Source organism: Seriola aureovittata, chromosome 19 (genome assembly GCF_021018895.1).
Source record: "Seriola aureovittata isolate HTS-2021-v1 ecotype China chromosome 19, ASM2101889v1, whole genome shotgun sequence".
Taxonomy (NCBI): domain Eukaryota; kingdom Metazoa; phylum Chordata; class Actinopteri; order Carangiformes; family Carangidae; genus Seriola; species Seriola aureovittata.
The window spans coordinates 14934320-14951913 of record NC_079382.1 but is presented as its reverse complement, the minus strand read 5'-3'; positions in this window follow the sequence as shown (position 1 = coordinate 14951913).

Here is a 17594-nt window from a genome sequence, read left to right as displayed (position 1 = left end):
ATTTACCCTGCTCTCCAGCTGCCTCCGCACCTCCCAGCACTGACAGGAACATGGCAACAAGGCCCTGAGAGGTTAAAGAAAGTCCCATTCAAATAATAGCTTTTTTGTTTTGTTTTGTTTTTTTTAGCCAAATCAAACTGTGCTTGATTTTGTAACTGCTTCTATTTGCTTTTCATATTTGACCTTGATCAACGCGACTTTTGCACATTCACATATCTCCGTCTCCTGTCAGTAAGCTGTAAAATGTTAAGCACAAAATAAATTTGTAATGCTGAAAGACAGATTAGTAGCATCTGTGACAGGTTAGTTGTGCTAATTCATGAGAGCAAATCAGGAAGCCATATGCTCCTGGTGGAACAAGAGGCGGCGCCATATGTATTTTTGTTAAAACAACAACAGCTTGACATTCCCAATGGGTAAATAACAGTGGGACGCTTATTTCGGTGCATACTGTACCTACACACACTTACACACACTTACACACACACACACACACACACACACGGATAAACTTCTCGTGGTAATGAAAGCCCCTGGCGTTCATCACTCTGTCTTAAGCAGTGGTTATTGAGGCATTAAATATGTCTACACAGGGCTCAGTGAAAGGCTGCCAGATCAGTGTTCTCCTCTGAGGGGGGGCTCTGTTTGCATACAGACAGGTTGGGGGATTGGGAACGTGCGCCGAATGGAGCCTGGGAGTCGTAACTGGGTGCCCACCACTCTGGTGTTAGTGCCATTATGGGATGTCACTGTGGGAGAACCGCGGCTCTTCAGTGGGATTACTGAGATTCTTGCTGAAATTGAGCGGAATTGGAAATGTGGCTGACGGATTCTCTCCCGAGTGATGCGTGCACAATGCTGGCACACACACATACACACACACACACACACACACACACACACACACACACACACACTCATGCATTCATGTTCAAATAAATGCAAATGCATACTTACGCAAACATTTAGCCACAATAGGAATTCTGATGATGTTGATGCTAGTATAAAAAGAAAAGTATACAGACTGCTGTATACTGACAGCTTGATCAACTTTGAGATTTCTCGTCTTTTTTTTTTCTTTTGATTTCTTCTCACAGCACGACAACAAATGCAAAACAGCACTGGTGCATGGCTCAGCAGCCTTTACCCTCTTTGATACATGTTTGCATAGTATAAAACATGGTTGTGTTTAAAAAAAAAAAAAAAACACACTTGCAAACCAGATTCCTTCTATGGAAAAATAAAGATTTGAATTGTATTAAAATGAAGTGAAGTGAATATACAATGTAAAGGCAAACGCTGACTTTAATTCTGAGTCAGTCAAATCTGTGAGAAAATGTGTGACGACTGCTATAGAGTGCCGCAGAGATGACGTATTTTTGTAGGCCAGCACAGAAGTTAACATCAGCCTGGTTCCCTCGACAAAAAGCCAATGAGATTTATCCATTGGCTTTTGGATTAGTGCAGAAAATAAGATCTGCGACAAACAAAAGTTTACGATACTTACACATTCTGTTCAGCACATTTATCTTCACAAATGAACACCACTTTTATGATTTTTGAAACCTAAGTACAATCGCCAGAAGTAAAAAGTTAATGTCAGGATATAAAAGAACTACTACACCACGGTCGCATGGCTTCACCACTACTTAACTCCCAACAGTTTGATTTACAGCTTACCTCTTCTACAAAAGGCTGTCCTCTTATAAAGTTAGCAATAGTTTGCAAAAGCATGAGTATAAACACAACAAGGTCGTCTAAGTGGATCGGTTTTGGTGTTCGGCGTGATTGTCCCTGACAACTCCTGTACTCTCACCTAGCCGCTTGTTTGCAACCTGCCTTTTTCAAGAGACTTTAAAGCTTAAAGAAATCATGACTGGGGTGTTTACTGATGTATCTACGATGTATGTCGTAGAATAAAACATGAAACTTTCTTGAGCTTATGTTAACCACAGACCTTTCATCTATAACCAAAACCCCATTCAAAAACCCATAGACTTTGTGACAAGGGAACTGGAAGTGCTAAAATGCTAATCTAATTCTGGGTTTTAGGACTCATTCCTGCAACTCTCTATATGAAGGGATTTTTGAGGCAATCTTTGGTATTTAATGTTTTAACTAGGGGTGAAAAATAGTCCAGTAAAATTTAGCCAGCATCTTTATTTACCCTGCATTGTGTAAGGGAGTTAGTTTTGTTCACTGGGACATTCATGGGAGCATTATTTGTCTATGCTACTGCTGAACAGTAGCCGTACAACACTATCAGGACAGACCAGTGTAAAAATGTGGCTCGGACATAAGTAAAGGGCCTTTACACCTCAGTCGCCTCCTTTCTAATGGGGTTTGGGGGTCAATGTGCCGAGGCCACACTCGCTTCTGAGGTCCTTTCTCCTGTGTCATAAAATAAACATGCTGGGTGCGACCCTGGTGAGGGTGAACATTAACACCCCAGCCGCTGGCCCGGGGGTCAGCCAGAGGTCAGCAGCCTGTGGTGGAGGGAAGGAGGGAGATTATTCTTCCACACTGACAGCCGCACCAACATGGCATCAGGCGCTTTTACATGGGGTGTTTAAGACGCTCGCACCCCGGGTGTCATGTAAATTCTGTCTGAAGGATTGATTGCAGACTCTATTGGGTCAAAAATGTTTTTGGCTGTTTACTCCGAGCAGACGTTGGAACTGAAGATTTATTTATTTGATTAAGTTATGGTGTTGTTATAGAATTTGATTTGATGATTTAAAAAAAGTTAAAGTGCAGTTTCATTTTACTTTTAGAACTTTGTAGGAGCTTATCAAAGTTTCAGCATTCATGTTAAATTGATGTTTAGCATCAGAGCTTTGGCCAAAAAGCTGCATCAATACATACTGTACATTAAAGAAAAAGAAACCAAAATCCTTAAAACCAGCAATAACTGATTGTTTTTGGCAGTGGAAACGAGCTGTAAACACAACATTGACATATTATTACCTTTTAAGTTGATGCGGTGAACTTGTTAGCAACATTAGCATTCATTTAGAAACGTGTTTCTTGCCACCTGATGAATGTAAATCCAACATTCATTCTCCTTAGAGCATCACCAACCCCTAACAAAAAAAATAAAAGTCTCTTTAGCTGCTGTGCGCCACTATGTTCACCTAGCTAGTCGCTAACTTTTCCCTGGCCTTTGCATGAAATGTTTGCAGCATGTTGCAGCTCCGCAAAACCAGAAGAGGCAGAGCAGAGTGCCGTGTGCCTCCCCCGACAGTGCCGCCCTGGTGCATTATTAAGCCTGGCATTCACCCTGACTGTGGGGACCCACAGATGTCAGACATGACTAACCAGCTACTGTAGAGAGCAGGCACGGATATCAGACCTGCCAAGACTGGTCAGATTTGATAGTGAGCTACATACTCTATACTGACATTAAGAAAGCAGGAAAGAGAGAAAGAGAGAGAAAGCTAAGAAATGATTGACAGCCATTCAGGCAGAGGTCATATAGCACTTGTAAATAATTCTTAAGGTTTGTATTGTATTTTGTCAAATATGCTATTGCATATTCCTCCAAACAATGCAAACTTAGGTTTTCTTGGCTAACAAAGCAGCCGCTAAGACTTATTACCAAAGTGTATTTGTCCTCATGCTGCCGCCAGAAGACACCACAATTACAAAACAAGACAGAAAGTGAGGATTTATAAGCAAACTACAAGCGGTAGGATTTATTTGGCCTTTTAGCCTATCCACAGTGTGCTTATAAAACCTCCCCCTGCAACAATTAGGGGGGCATAGATCACATTCTTGCCTTTGCAGGGGCCAGATAACACCATGAGGCTTTGGGACATCTCATTCGCATTGGGAACGGTCTGGAAGATGCTTTACTAGATGGATTTATATGTGGCCTGCGCTGCTTTCCAGTGATTGAATGTCTGTGTGCATGTGTTGAGCTGACTCTGTGTGGATCTGTCGGGGGACTCATAAGGCAGGTTTGAATTAGACATGAGATAGGAGGAGGATGTGTGTGTGTGTGTGTGTGTGTGTTTGTCTGTGTGTGCATGTGTGACTCGGAGTACTTTATGGTGAAAGAGCGTGTAAATAGTGACGGAGACAGATGTGGTCTCATTCCCTGAAAAGGCTGTGAGGATAAAAAATGATTGGGACAGGACCTCAGGATCAGGGCAGAGCGGGGCATTTCTCATGATAACATACTTCCAGCATGTTACAAATAAATAAGAAGCAAAGTATGTAAAATGGACAAATACTAGCCCTCTTTCAGTTTTTGGATGGCATTGCTGGCTGATAATATCCAGTGACACAAAGTGAAATCAAATCTGTGAAAAGTTCACTCAATCTTTTTCATGTGCGGCTTAGAGCTCTACCTAAGAGGTTAGCTCTAGCTCTAAACACCACAAAGCCCATAAAACATGAGCTGCAGAGTTGTGAGAGACATAAAAAGCAAGTTCTTTTAATGCAATATTGATTTACACACCGCATAGTAAAACACCTCCCGGTCATGGATTAATACTTTCAACCCCTAACGAATCGCGTGGGGTGCTGGGCTGGAGCCAGTGCAAGTTTTTAGATCCTCATGCAAAGGTTTTGGGTGTCCCAGTGTCTAGACGAGCACCCTGAGAGCAGGGACTTGGACTCAAGAAAGACATGCAGAAGCAAATTAAAACTAAAAATCTCAGGAATTTGTGCAATGATAACTCAAGCAATCTTGCACTTATGGTCATGTTTTTCATTTTTGTTTTCACATCAGCTTTTTTTTTTCTTTTTTTCTTTTTTTCTTTCTTCTTTTGTTTTTAGATGTGATGACAGGCTGCGGGAAGAGTATTGGATTACCTGTCAAGATCTTCTAGCTCCCGATCTGTGTTGTCACTGATGCAGTCCAAGCAATTTTTACATGCCCGTATTGATTAGGATAATTAAGAAGAATGACTGTCCGTGTTTTGACCTCACAACACAGTGTTGTGACAGCAGGGACAACAACAGGGGGAAATTATACTGATTAATTTGTTTCACTCAGTTCATGTTTTGATGGTGTTAATTCCAGAAGAAAAGTGAAATGTTGCAAGAAACAGCACTGCTTTTTTCAGTCTCTTGCTTTGTTCGGTTGAGTGACGAGCATGAAATATATTTATAAAAATCCAACGTGTCAGACTTTGTAAAAAAAAGACTGATAAAGTCCCAGACTTATTGACATCATAGTTCCTGGTGTTTACACAGTCGGCCAACCTTTATCAAGATGGAGACAAGCATTCAATGTCTGACGTTTCAAGTTTTTTTCATTTATATAACTCTTTAGAAAGCAAACATGTTTTTGCTAAAGTGCATCACAGTGACAGACATTGGGTATATGTGTCCTACATAAAGAGATATAAGTGCATCACAGATGTTATTTGTTTTAATGCAGTTTAAAACCCAGTGAGGGAGATAAAAATAGAAAGCTGTTAAACACAGTTAGAAGAACAAAGAACCTGTAAATCACTGGTCAAACAGATGATACAACCTTTTCAGAAAGCAGCTATTAAAAAGGTAAATAGCATCAAACATACACATGCACGCACGCACGCATGCGCACACACACACACACACACACACACACACACACACACACACACACACACAGAAGAAGCCATATCATAAAAGAGAGCTGTTGGGATATAAGTTTAAGAGCGCAACATCAGTGAAGTAGCTTATAAAAAGTCCCCCGTATATTAACATTTAAGTCATTAAGTCATTTATAACACACCATAATGTAGTTACACATCGCGATACATGTAGCAAGTGTTTATTGCTGCACAGTAAATGTCAACAATTGTACTGAAGATATATTTTGTAATATTACAACTGTGTTTTACTATATTGTTATTCATCTGTTTATAGACCAACCACACATACATTATGTGTCCCCACACGAGGAGTTATAGCTGTTGACAAATACATTAACAAACACTCACTTCTGCTTATAACTTGTTTATAGTGTGTTTATCAATGCTTATATGCTGCCTGTGACAGCTGAATAGGGGAACTTAATTAGCCTTTATATAATCCAGCAGCTCTTGTTTAGCCTAGAAAGTAATATTGGCAATGCAGGTACACTCTAACCTCTAAGTTTTATACTGCAAAATCTCTGTTTTCTTAGCACAGTGGGCTGTTTGCATATTAAACTGCTGCATTTAAATTATGGTAAAAAGAATGAACAATAGAGTCTGATCATGGCAAGTTTCCAGTCAGTTTTCCTATATTTGGATCCATTTATAATCAAATACGTAAAAAGTTCATTTTAAAAGATTTTGATATAAAGTGACTGTTTTTTTTAGAATACTTGAAATCACTGGTTGTACCATTGAGAGCACTGAGGTCACACATGGGATTTTTGGGATTTTTGGCGTCCTCGGGGAGTTGACATTATATATTTAAAAATGAACATATGGCAGATAATTTATTGGCTGGTTCCAGTCTCAATATGTTTAAATTTGACCACTTTAAAGCCAATGAAAATAAAAAAAATATGTAGCTTTCAACACTTCTTCACCAGAATTGTATTCTTGGCAAACTGTAGAGAGCTTTGAAACAGTATTTAGACCTCATTGTTAGGAAATAACACGCACAGAAAATATAAATGAAGAGTTTAATGAAAAACTAAATTAAGAAAAATCCAAATAATTCAGAAATTGGGGGTTGGGATGCTGCTTGAAGGCACCTAAGCCTCCCCCAGATCTGGGCTACAGCCTTGGAAGTAATTGTGGTAGTTATAGTATACAAACAGTTCATTAAACTTTATTTGGCAAGTAAATGAGAGCATAATTCTTTATCCTGAATCATTTGAAAGACAAATAACAACCTTTCGCTTTCTTTTATACTTGACACCAAACATAGTAAACATCCAGTCTGTACCTAACGCTGTGAAATGCTACGGCAAATATGGCTCCCATTTACATTTTAATTCACCTCCTGGTAAACGCTTCCACGTGAGAATTACATCTCGGAGGAGAGATGTGTTCTTCATTATCAACTTTGTTCAGAAGCTTTTAGAACACATGTATATAAATATGTTGACTCTGAGAGTTTATTTATAGGCACTATAGGCAACCAGCAACAGCAACAACTCTTCAAGCCTTTTCCATGCCTCATGCAAATCTTTGGAGGAGCACCCCCCCCCCACGCTTTGTTTTTCTGTGGTAACATAGCATTTACATTTCATGAGCTCACTAACCTTTTATATTTTTTTTTTGCGTCCCTCTGCACTGACTTGTCACTGGGTTGATTTACTGGACCGATCATTTTCATGCAGGCCAGAGGCTGAAACGCTCTCTGTGCTGCAGATGAATATTTACATGGCAGTTAACAGGTGGCGAGTAGTTCAATGGTGGTAATTGCTCCATGGCACGTGTAGCAGGAGAGGAGGTGTAAGGCTTGTGTTGCTACCCCACCCAGCCCCCACTGTGATGATGCATCCCAGGGGATATATGAGCGTGTGTGTGTGTGTGTGTTTGTGCACCATTCAATGGTGACATATATGCTGCCCAGGCTTTATTCCAAATAAAAACAGGCATCGTCCACTGTGATGTGATGCAGTAATGTGTCTTGTGTCAACACTACATTAAGATCTACAGTAAATGTGTCTTTTTTTCTTTCTTTTTTTTTTACCACCGCTTGACATTTGTGTTGGATTGCAGTAAGTTCAGTTTTCAATGTGATAAATATTATTTTCATTTAGTGTGTTGACAATAAAAAAAAAAAGGAAACAAAAAAATCCCTGCAATTTATATGTGCTTTGGACAGTTTTGACAGAGCTGTTTTATTTGCACTTCAGGCCCTTTAAAAAAAAAAATATCACCACAGTCCATTTCTCATTCTCATAAGGAACTAAATGTCTGCATTGAATTTGTAAAATAAACCAAATGAAAGCATGAGATCAAGACATATACTCCATGTGCTCAGTTTAACAGTTAAAGAAGATAGAGATATTCCTTTTTCCTACATTTGTTATTTCACAGCAGCTTCTTCTTCTCCTTCTTTTTTCCCTATTGGAGAGTGGAGAGAGATTAGGTTTTATTGTCCATCTGACAGCCATGCAAATGTTAAAGCACTGGAATGTTCCGCAAACTGGAGCAGATGGACACAACCAGCCCATCCCTCTCACTCTCAAGGAACATGACATCACCACATATGGTCGTGGCGACTGATCTGTCGTTAGTGAGTGATGGCGGGCTGAGGGGAGGGGATGGGGAAGGGTATACGCACACAGAGCGGAGGCAAAGAGGCCGGCGTTATGTTTTCCATGGTGAAATAGGATGAACGTGTCAGTGGTCAGACTGTTTTTAAACTGATCGCCTGTGTGTGTGTGTGTGTGTGTGTGTGTGTGTGTGTGTGTGTGTGTGTGTGTGTCTTCTGTTCTTTTATATTCTACAACCATAGTGCTCTCAAGGTTTCTTTACGTGAATTAGTGTTTGCATTTCGCTTTGCATTTAGTGTTTTCCATTTCCAATTGATGCTTTAATCAGAGAATATATTGTCCTTCACACCCAAGACATATAATAGCCAAAAGGCATTTCAAACTGGCGCTATACTCAAACTCCAAAGTGAAATTATTTATCCTTGGACTAAGTTTGTCAAATTGTTCCTGCATTGTGTCAGAAGTGCCGTAAAACAAACCACAGATTTCCCTCTGAATCTGGCCTCACAGTGCAGACTGTAAAATACAGACAGGAAGCTGTCAACCCTGCTGTGTGTTTAAATTGATCATACTTACAGATGACTGACAGTGATATATGGTCAGCACCTTTAAAGCAGCAGAAACAAATAATTAGTCACAATTTAGAAGTTGCTGCAAAGGCCAGCGTGTAACTCCAGTGATACATCAAACATTGCGACTCTATAACCGTAAGCTAAAAAAAGATGCAAATGCTGACTCAAAGTAGGTGAGCGGGAGAGAGAGAGAGAGAGAGAGCGAGAGAGAGAGAGAGAGAGAGAGAGCGAGAGGGAGATGATGTTGGAGGGAGAAGAAATGGGATGGATATGCAGCTCCAGACACAGAACAGAAGCTGGGAGCTTGTCTTCTCCTGCTGTGTGTCTGGCAGATTGCTATGGAGCCTGTCATTGCAGCCAGCAGGGTGTCCAGCCACTACATGGCATTCAGCAGGGGAGCTGAATAAATCACTGGAACACACACACACACACACACACACACCGTCCAGCTTTACAATTCGCCTGACAAAGCCAAGACTGCCCTCTAGTCACACCTATGCTTTGCACGGCTACGGTATCAGCATTATTCTAATTATTCAATTGATTTTTTTACACATGGGTGAGCAAAGTAACAAGCAGAAACAAACAATCAAAAAGTGTGAAAATCAGCTAATATAAAGGCCAAACAGTAGATTGTCACTGACATTCTGATCATCAAAAAATAGAGACAACAGCATATTCAGCACTCTAATGTCCTTTTAGGGCCACGTTTACACAGAAATTGCTTTCGTGTGCACAGGTTTGCTGAGCCATGGTTGTCAGCAGGGGTGGCTGTTGTGATTTTGGGGCCAGTAGAAAAAGTAGAAAGTCCAGTGTGCCACCCTTAGTCCCAAACCTGAACATTTCAATAGACTTTTTCTAAGAGTAAACCTCAAGATACACTCAAGCAGAATTTGCAAAGATAATATCTGGATGTTTTCTGAGTAAAATTGTCATTTTCAATAAAGGTTTTTCTTTTTTCTTTTTGAGGAATGAGCAAAACCATAAATTTACCTAAACTTAACTCAGACCTCACTTTAATGACACCTCTTTTATTTGAGTAACCGGTAGCTCAACTTTAACTTTTCTGGTAAATAAGAGAAAAAAATGTTTAATTTCTACATTTGTCACATGTCCAATCAGATTCAAAGGAAAAAAGAAAGAAAATAGTTCCATAACTAACCTGACAGATGATGCTATCTCCATGTCAATTTCAAAAGACTTCAAATTAAGAAATAAAATTTTGATTTTCATAGATTTAATAGCAACAGCAACAACTCTTCCAGCTGTCAGCTTGAAATTCCTGCATTAGATGGCCTGTACTTTATTAGAATCATCTCCTTGCCTGATAGTAAAAATAGTTGTAAACATAATATTCAGATCCTTTTTTTTCTTTGGAGTATGCAGAGCAATTTATGAGTCATTACCTGTGAAACGACTTTGTTCCAGCTCATAAAGAATAAACTGTCCTGCGGATCAAGTGTCAGCGATGTCTGTCGAGGTTAATGCATCCCTGACATCAACATTACGGGAGTGGGACTACCAAATTTTAATGAGAAAATTAGAAATAATCAACCTATAACAGGGATTTTTTGGGGATTTTGTTTTCTTTTTAATATGGGTTTTAAGCTAATACACTCATTATGATGCCACTTTCTCATCAAGGCAGTGAGTAGTCTGCTATAAACTATAGTATTTCCTCCCTGCTTGCTACTGTTATGCTAAAAATGTATAAGAAGCCGATAAGTGTGCACACTAACAGCAGTCACGACACAGAGGCGGCTGTCAAAAATCAAGACTGTTTTCATCAAACAGTGGTTCTGCTTTCATCCAATTAAAACCTGTTGCAGTGAAAGCTTTCATATCATCAACAAAAGTTAAAAAAAAATTCAAACAAAACGTATAACTTAATTCACACTCTTATCAACTGTTTTAGCATTTAATTTCCATACAATACGCCCATCACAAGACTAATCATAGCTCTGGATGTTTTCAGCCTGTTTAGATACAGTTTTGAATGGTTTTAAACAATCAAATCATGTAATATTAACTTATAACCACATTTAGATATTAATTGCTACATGCACAAAAATAGTTAACAAGGCATTTCTGGAGGGAATTGGAGATGTGCGGTCCCCAAGTTCACATGCTCTATTTCACAGACAGACTCGGAGTGCACAGAGATGTCAGTGTCACCTCGTTTCATCTTGGAATGCAACACGGAAAGGCATGAAAACCCTGCAATTGGGCCAGAAAATAACAGACTGTGCTCCTGGAAAGAGTGGCTCATTGGTTTGGATTGAGGAATAGTCGTGATGAGGAAGAAGACAAGCATGTATTTACATGAGACACCCACTCAGGCCTCCGTAATCAATCTTCCAATCTCTCAGGGTGAAGCCTCAGCCAAGAATCAGCGCGTGGGATGGAAGTCATAGTAAACAGCGTGAGTCTTCGCCAGCAGCCTATTGAAAACCTTTATTTATCCGCGGAACTGCAAATCTTTTCCTGCAGCGTCACACTAAACATAAAGCTTATGCGCATGCTGGCATTTTGGAAAATATGTTTGCCGTCTTACCCACAGTCAGATAACATGATTTCAATTTCATCTCAGTGTCCACAGAGATAAAATACATAGGTTCAGGGTGTTTTTAGCTTTTAGATTGTAGGCAGACGCTCAGACTCCATCGACAGCGCAAAAAAACAACTAACAATCCCAAAACTGTCTTATTAAGATGATTTATTTTGTTACTCAGCAAACTATGGCCACCAACACATCCTAGAGGCTTTCCTGCAGTGTTAAGTGTGCAAAACTGGCATCTTCACTGTGCGGAGGACTTCAGCAGACACTGTTGTTGGACCAGCTGTTGTTGATCAGGACACGGCTCCAGTATGAAAACCATTTCCCAAAACCACAGCGTCTCTTTTTCCATCCACACTCTTGGATGTTGGATATGTCCTGGACATCTCCAGGACATATCCACTGAAGTGAAGCTAATATTCATTTTATCGAATTTATAATTCAGCAAATCAGCATATTTTCCAAATGATATTATCGAGTGTTCCTTAACACCTGAATCTTCTCCCGCACAGTCTTTGGCAGCAACGCCCAGAGCTGATGATGTCCAATGTTTTAAGGATTAGTTTGACATTTTGGAAAATACGTTAAATACGTTTTTACAGGGGTTTGTGTTTGGGACTATTTCTTGGCCAGTCACACTAACTTTTTTATGCTGCAGCTGTAGCTTCATATTTTATGAAAGCAATGGAGGTAGCCGGGAAGCTCAGAGCACACAGCACTTATTGACCAACAATATCGACCCCCCAAAGAAATAAAAATCAAAGTTACTCGACGTTTGATGACAAGAGTCTGGTTAGTTGGACAGGCGTTGAGTAAATGGAGAAGGTGCGTCAGTGGACACAGTCATAGATGAAAGATACAAAAGTTGTATATCTACAGAATTGAAATAGCATACCACTTGAGGGACATTTCGTGTGTTATGTCTACGCATTGTAAATTTTCCATGTCATTTAACGCCATTGTGGTTAGGGTTAGGGGTTAGTCAGTAGATAAATTACGTGGTGTCACATGACACGTGAAAAATAAAATAATACATAGTCATAACCATAGACTGTATATAAAGATGGACGTAGCCTCCATGACGTCACCCATAGGTTTCTGAAGAGTGGTTTTAAAGCTCAGAGTGGGCTGTTCTGCTGTCGCCATCTTGACTCCGCCGAACTCCCTGCTAATCCAAATATCGGCAAAGAAATGTGTGAAGCTGAGACTTCGGTGCCTGTGGGTTTGTGGCAAGCATACACTCACCCACCTGTCACTCAAAGCGGCACACCATCAATTATTGCCATGAATGGGGAAATTGGCTATAGAGACCAAAACATTTTTTTTTCACCAGGCTGTAAACGTGTTTATTTCTGCTGTAAATTTGGGCATTTTAACATGGGAGTTCATGGGGATTGACTTGCCTTTGGAGCCAGGCTAAAGTGTCCATTTGAGGAACTGTTTTTATCACTTACGTGTTGGCTTCATTTTTCAGCTCAGGAGGTTGCCGCTTGGTTATAACACATGCAACGACTTAAAAAAATGACCATTTAGTTCAACCACACTATACAGCAAGACAAACACATTTTCCTCTCCATCCCCCAGTTTCCTTCCTCTTTCAAACTTGTTGAATGAGAGTAATGACATTTTCTGTCATTTCATTAAACCCTTATTTTTTGCCTGGGTAAAAATATAAGCTCACTCCTGAAGATGTACCCACTGATTCTTCTGACGTCTTGAAATAATCCTACGGCATAGTCAGAGATATAACCGGAGGGGGAGACAGCAGCCTGCCTCATCACTCATCTCCATTTCTCTGACAGGCTGATGTATACTTATCACCGCCAATGAAGAATAAAGGGTTCACATGCTGCTGTGGTGCCACACTGTCAGACAGCAGTTAAGTAGGGTGCAATTAAATAGTTGCAGTTTTCAACCATCTTCCACCACCATCACTCATATCTGGGAGATGAAGTCGAGAGGAGAGAATGGCTACAACACTATATCAAACTCATCAACAAGCAAAGGCCTCAGAAAAGCAAGGATTAAAGGATGGAGGAAAGGTATGTGATTTAGAGAAGCTAGTGGTCGTTTAAAATGACCAGTCATGAACACTTAAGGTTGAATGAGTTCTCTTTTGCAATTACCAAGCAGATCTCAGTGTGACTCACCAGAGCTTAGCTTTGCTGGTGCAATAATGGACAACATGAGGGAAACATGAGTGTTCATGTGTAAAAACGGAGTGTTTTCTCTGTGAATAAGGGAGACAGATGGGTGAGGAAGTGGAATAGGTCGATTGAGTCACTAATAATTGCTTATTTCTTGGTTCATGCTGTTTCATTTTCTCTTCTCTTAATTTTCTGTGTCTTTGCTGTCACCCCTTCCTCTTTCCCGTCTTTCTTTGCCTCTCTCTCTCTCCCCATGCCTCCTTCCACTTTTTCCTAATTTCAGCTATCGGCAGCTCAGTAGACCAGAGTGAGTGAATGTTTTTACATAATCTCAAAGCCTAAGCAACAGATCTGCTGGTTGATATGGGGTGCTGCATGCCAAACAGTTACAGCCAAATTTATGACTTGGCACCATCAGCGTAGCTGGCAATCTGATACTTGTTGTCCAATACATCCAGCGTCCAAATCCTTCCTTTCCCCTTTCACAGTTGGCCAAACGGCATTGGCAAATACATTTACAGCTTGGTTTGGCCCGTAGGTGGCAGAGAGTTTGCAGTACTGTGAGTCCCAGTGAATTTAAATAACCTACATGGACTTATATGTAAAGGTACAAGCAACAAATACTTCACAGCCTCAGTACTCCGTTCCAGCTTAAACTAATGATTAGTGTGGTGGCAGAGTAACCTCTGATCAGGAGATCCAAACACTCATAGCCAAATAATTTTGGGGGTTGAATTTGGGTTTGGACTCTTTTAATAAACTTAACTCTTATAAACTTGAGCAGAGATTCTAGAAGTAGTGTTGGGCCGAAATGCGGCATGAGCATCAAAAACTGCTTGTATCAAAATTTGGCATCTAAATCCTTGGTGAAATTCATAGTCTTGTCTTTTTATTTTCTCATTTGGATGATAATTTTAATAATTTGATTCTAAGGGAGAGAAATCAAATGAATTCGAAATGACATGAAATTCGTTCACATTAATTCGAATTAATCCCCCAAAACACCACAACACGTCATTATTTTCATCGATTGACAAGGCTGTACACTGGCTAGGTGGAATGGTAAGCTAGAAGGTGAGTCCGCTGATTTGTTGTCGTTGAAGAGTAAGGCAGCTGACTTTTACAAAGTCGACAAACAGCCTTATCTTTATTCATGACTTTGCCGTCAATGGTGCAAAACCCAAAATACTTACAGATGCTGCTTCTCAGATGTTTTGGTGTCGCGATTGTCCGCTCAGGGCGGCTCTCCTCGCTATTCTCCTCCATTTCCGTAACAAAACAACACTGCATTATCATTAGTTTACTGATAGGTCAATAGGGTATGCAAAAGGTCAAGCTGATAGAGATCACAAGGCAAACAGCTTCAAATGGTCTGATGCGCTTATATAGACTGCAGCCTGCATTTCGAGAAGGTTATTACAGCTCCAAAATGAACTTTTTACCCCGTGTTTGAACAAATGTTTGAATTTTTGAATATAAAGTGACAGCGCTAACAACTCCTCTGTTTTAAGATAAACTTTTGATGTAGGCCTAGTTGACAAGTTCCATGTAAGGGTTCATTTACATTTTTATATTGCTCAAAGTAGGGTATCTAACTGAAGTACACCTATTAATCACATGTATTCACTTTAAAGTCAGAGTTCTTCAGTTGATGTTTCTGTTTGTAATAACGTTGTAGTTACTTAAAGTAAGGTATCGGAAAAAAATTTAATTTGGTATCAGTGCTGAAAGTCAGTATTGGCACAGGTACCAGAAATTCAAATTAATACCAAGCCACACCTGGAATGTAACCATTCAGATCCAATGATGTAAATTAGACAACTTGTGAACTGATACATTCATGTTCTGACGAGCAAATGTGAAGTCATAAAATACAGTTTACAACTTCTTCTGATTTTCGGGAACTGAGTTTACATCACTGATAAACAAAAGGGCCTTTTTTGAGCCTGAGCTTTTAGAAGTGATCTTGTACTCTCTCTCTCTGTGCTTTGGCAGTTTCATGACCTTTGCAACTACGCCTCATTTAACATCATTTACACAAGGAAGTGATTATTGCTCACGAGCTGACACAGAAAAAGGCCAGCTCATGAATATAAATAAACTCAAATTTGAGCCACTTGCTCAACTTTTCCAACCATTCCAACCTGTAAACTACTCTTGTATTTTCTGGGAAGGTTTCTTCTGTTTATGAGTCATTTTAACATTTTGGGCCGTTTGATTATTCTCAAAGATATTTATGCTCCATTTTTTAGGAGAAATAACAGCATCTACTTTCTCTTCTGGCTCATTTTGCTATACCACACACACATACACACAAGTGAAAGCTCAGTTGTTGAATCTAGTGTTTACTTCCATATCCTTGAAATTTCAAAGATTATTTAAATTAAAAAAAATCACAATATTTTCTCAATTTGCCAAATACTCATTTGTGTATGTCTACTTCATTTTTTATCACCACAAACATCAGCCCTCCTGTTCTGGTTCCAGATGGAACGCCGCCAGCCAAGAAAGGTGTTCGCTACAAACCCAGCTGTGTAAATTGTTAATTTTGAATCAGTAAACAAAAACCTGAGTCGTCCACTGAGGCAAATATGATAATTGTTTGCGGATTATGGAGATCTGGCTGGCAACTCGGCAGAGGCTGTGAGTAAACGGGAAGAAAGCTCAGCTCAAACAAATGCAGTCACTCAGCCAATGGAGCAGTAAGGCTGATGGCACACACTGGCATGATCCACGGGGGAATATCCATCCTGTGAGCCCAGCCCTGCTGGGAAGGCTGGTCCAACCATTAAAACACACATGAACATCTAGAAATAACCAGATTCTGTAAAGACACTTAAAGCAAAAGAATGTTTTAAAGCATGTGGTAAAAGTGTACCCATGGTCCATGTCAGGCAGGTTTTCCTGACAGTGGCAATTAAAGACAGTTTCAGATTGTTGTTGTTGGAGTTCTCTAGAAAAATATTACGTTTTACCTCCAATGAACAGAGGCAAGACTGATCAGAGAGGGTTTACATGAACATTCATGGAAAAACTTGATAATTGATGAGGTTATGTGAGCTCACACAGTTAGTCAGTGTGCAGGAAAAAAATGGATGTATGCAGATTTTTTAATGGTAAAGGGGCTGAAGCTGTAGCACAAATATTCTCTCATGCTGAGCCAGGAAAGCAAGGTATGTAAATGAGTTCCAAGTTATGTGATCATGTTATGTGCAGAGCATAAGATATATATAGCTGACATCATTTGCATCGAACTGTACCCAGCTAAACCATTAGCAATGAGCAATAGCTTTGTTGTGCCTCCCCTTGGTTAGTGTCACCAAGCTAGCCATGTGTTGTGTTACATAGCCAAAAAGTTTTATATTTTATTGGTCTGGTCGTTCTAAAAATACTGATGCAAGTTTTATGAAAAATTACAACTTTTTTTTCTGATCATGTCATAGCGTACATTAACCACTGCTTCCATGAAATAAAACTTCAGACTACTAGCTTAGTTAACATTAGTTAGTTTAAAAAGTTATTGGCTCATTTGCAAGAGATGTCACATTAAATTAGGAAATAAACACTGAATATAAATGATTTAGATAGGTTTTGGGGATTTTCCATCTTGTAGGCCAAGTGATAATGATAGTAGGTGATATTACGCTCATTTCGGTTTAAGATATTCGAGTGGCCTGGAATATTCATGGGCAGATTATATGGTTAATCAAATCCAAACTTTTCCTTCCTTCCTTCTCCAATTTTCCCTTTTTTTTAAGGCAACATGTTCTCCTCACATACAAGAAACAAACGCATGGAAACAGTTTATTTCTAAGTACGGATTCTTCATGGAGAAGAATCTGGGCTCAGCTCCTGATGGTTAACAGTCCAGCCAATGCTCCTGGTTGTCATAGGTTTAGCTGGCGGTAGCTTTGTATTTACCATACAGACACAAGAATTGTGTCAAGGTGTGTTTCCCAAAATGCCAAACTATTGCTTTTAAGATTAAACTTTTTTTTTAATATATATATATATATATATATATATATATATATATATATATACTGTATATTATTTATTTCAGCTACAAAATGTGGAAAAAGCTTTTCAGTGAGCAGACTTTTGTTTGACCTGATGATCGTAAGATGTTTCCTGAATATATTCTCAAGTTTCTGTTGGCT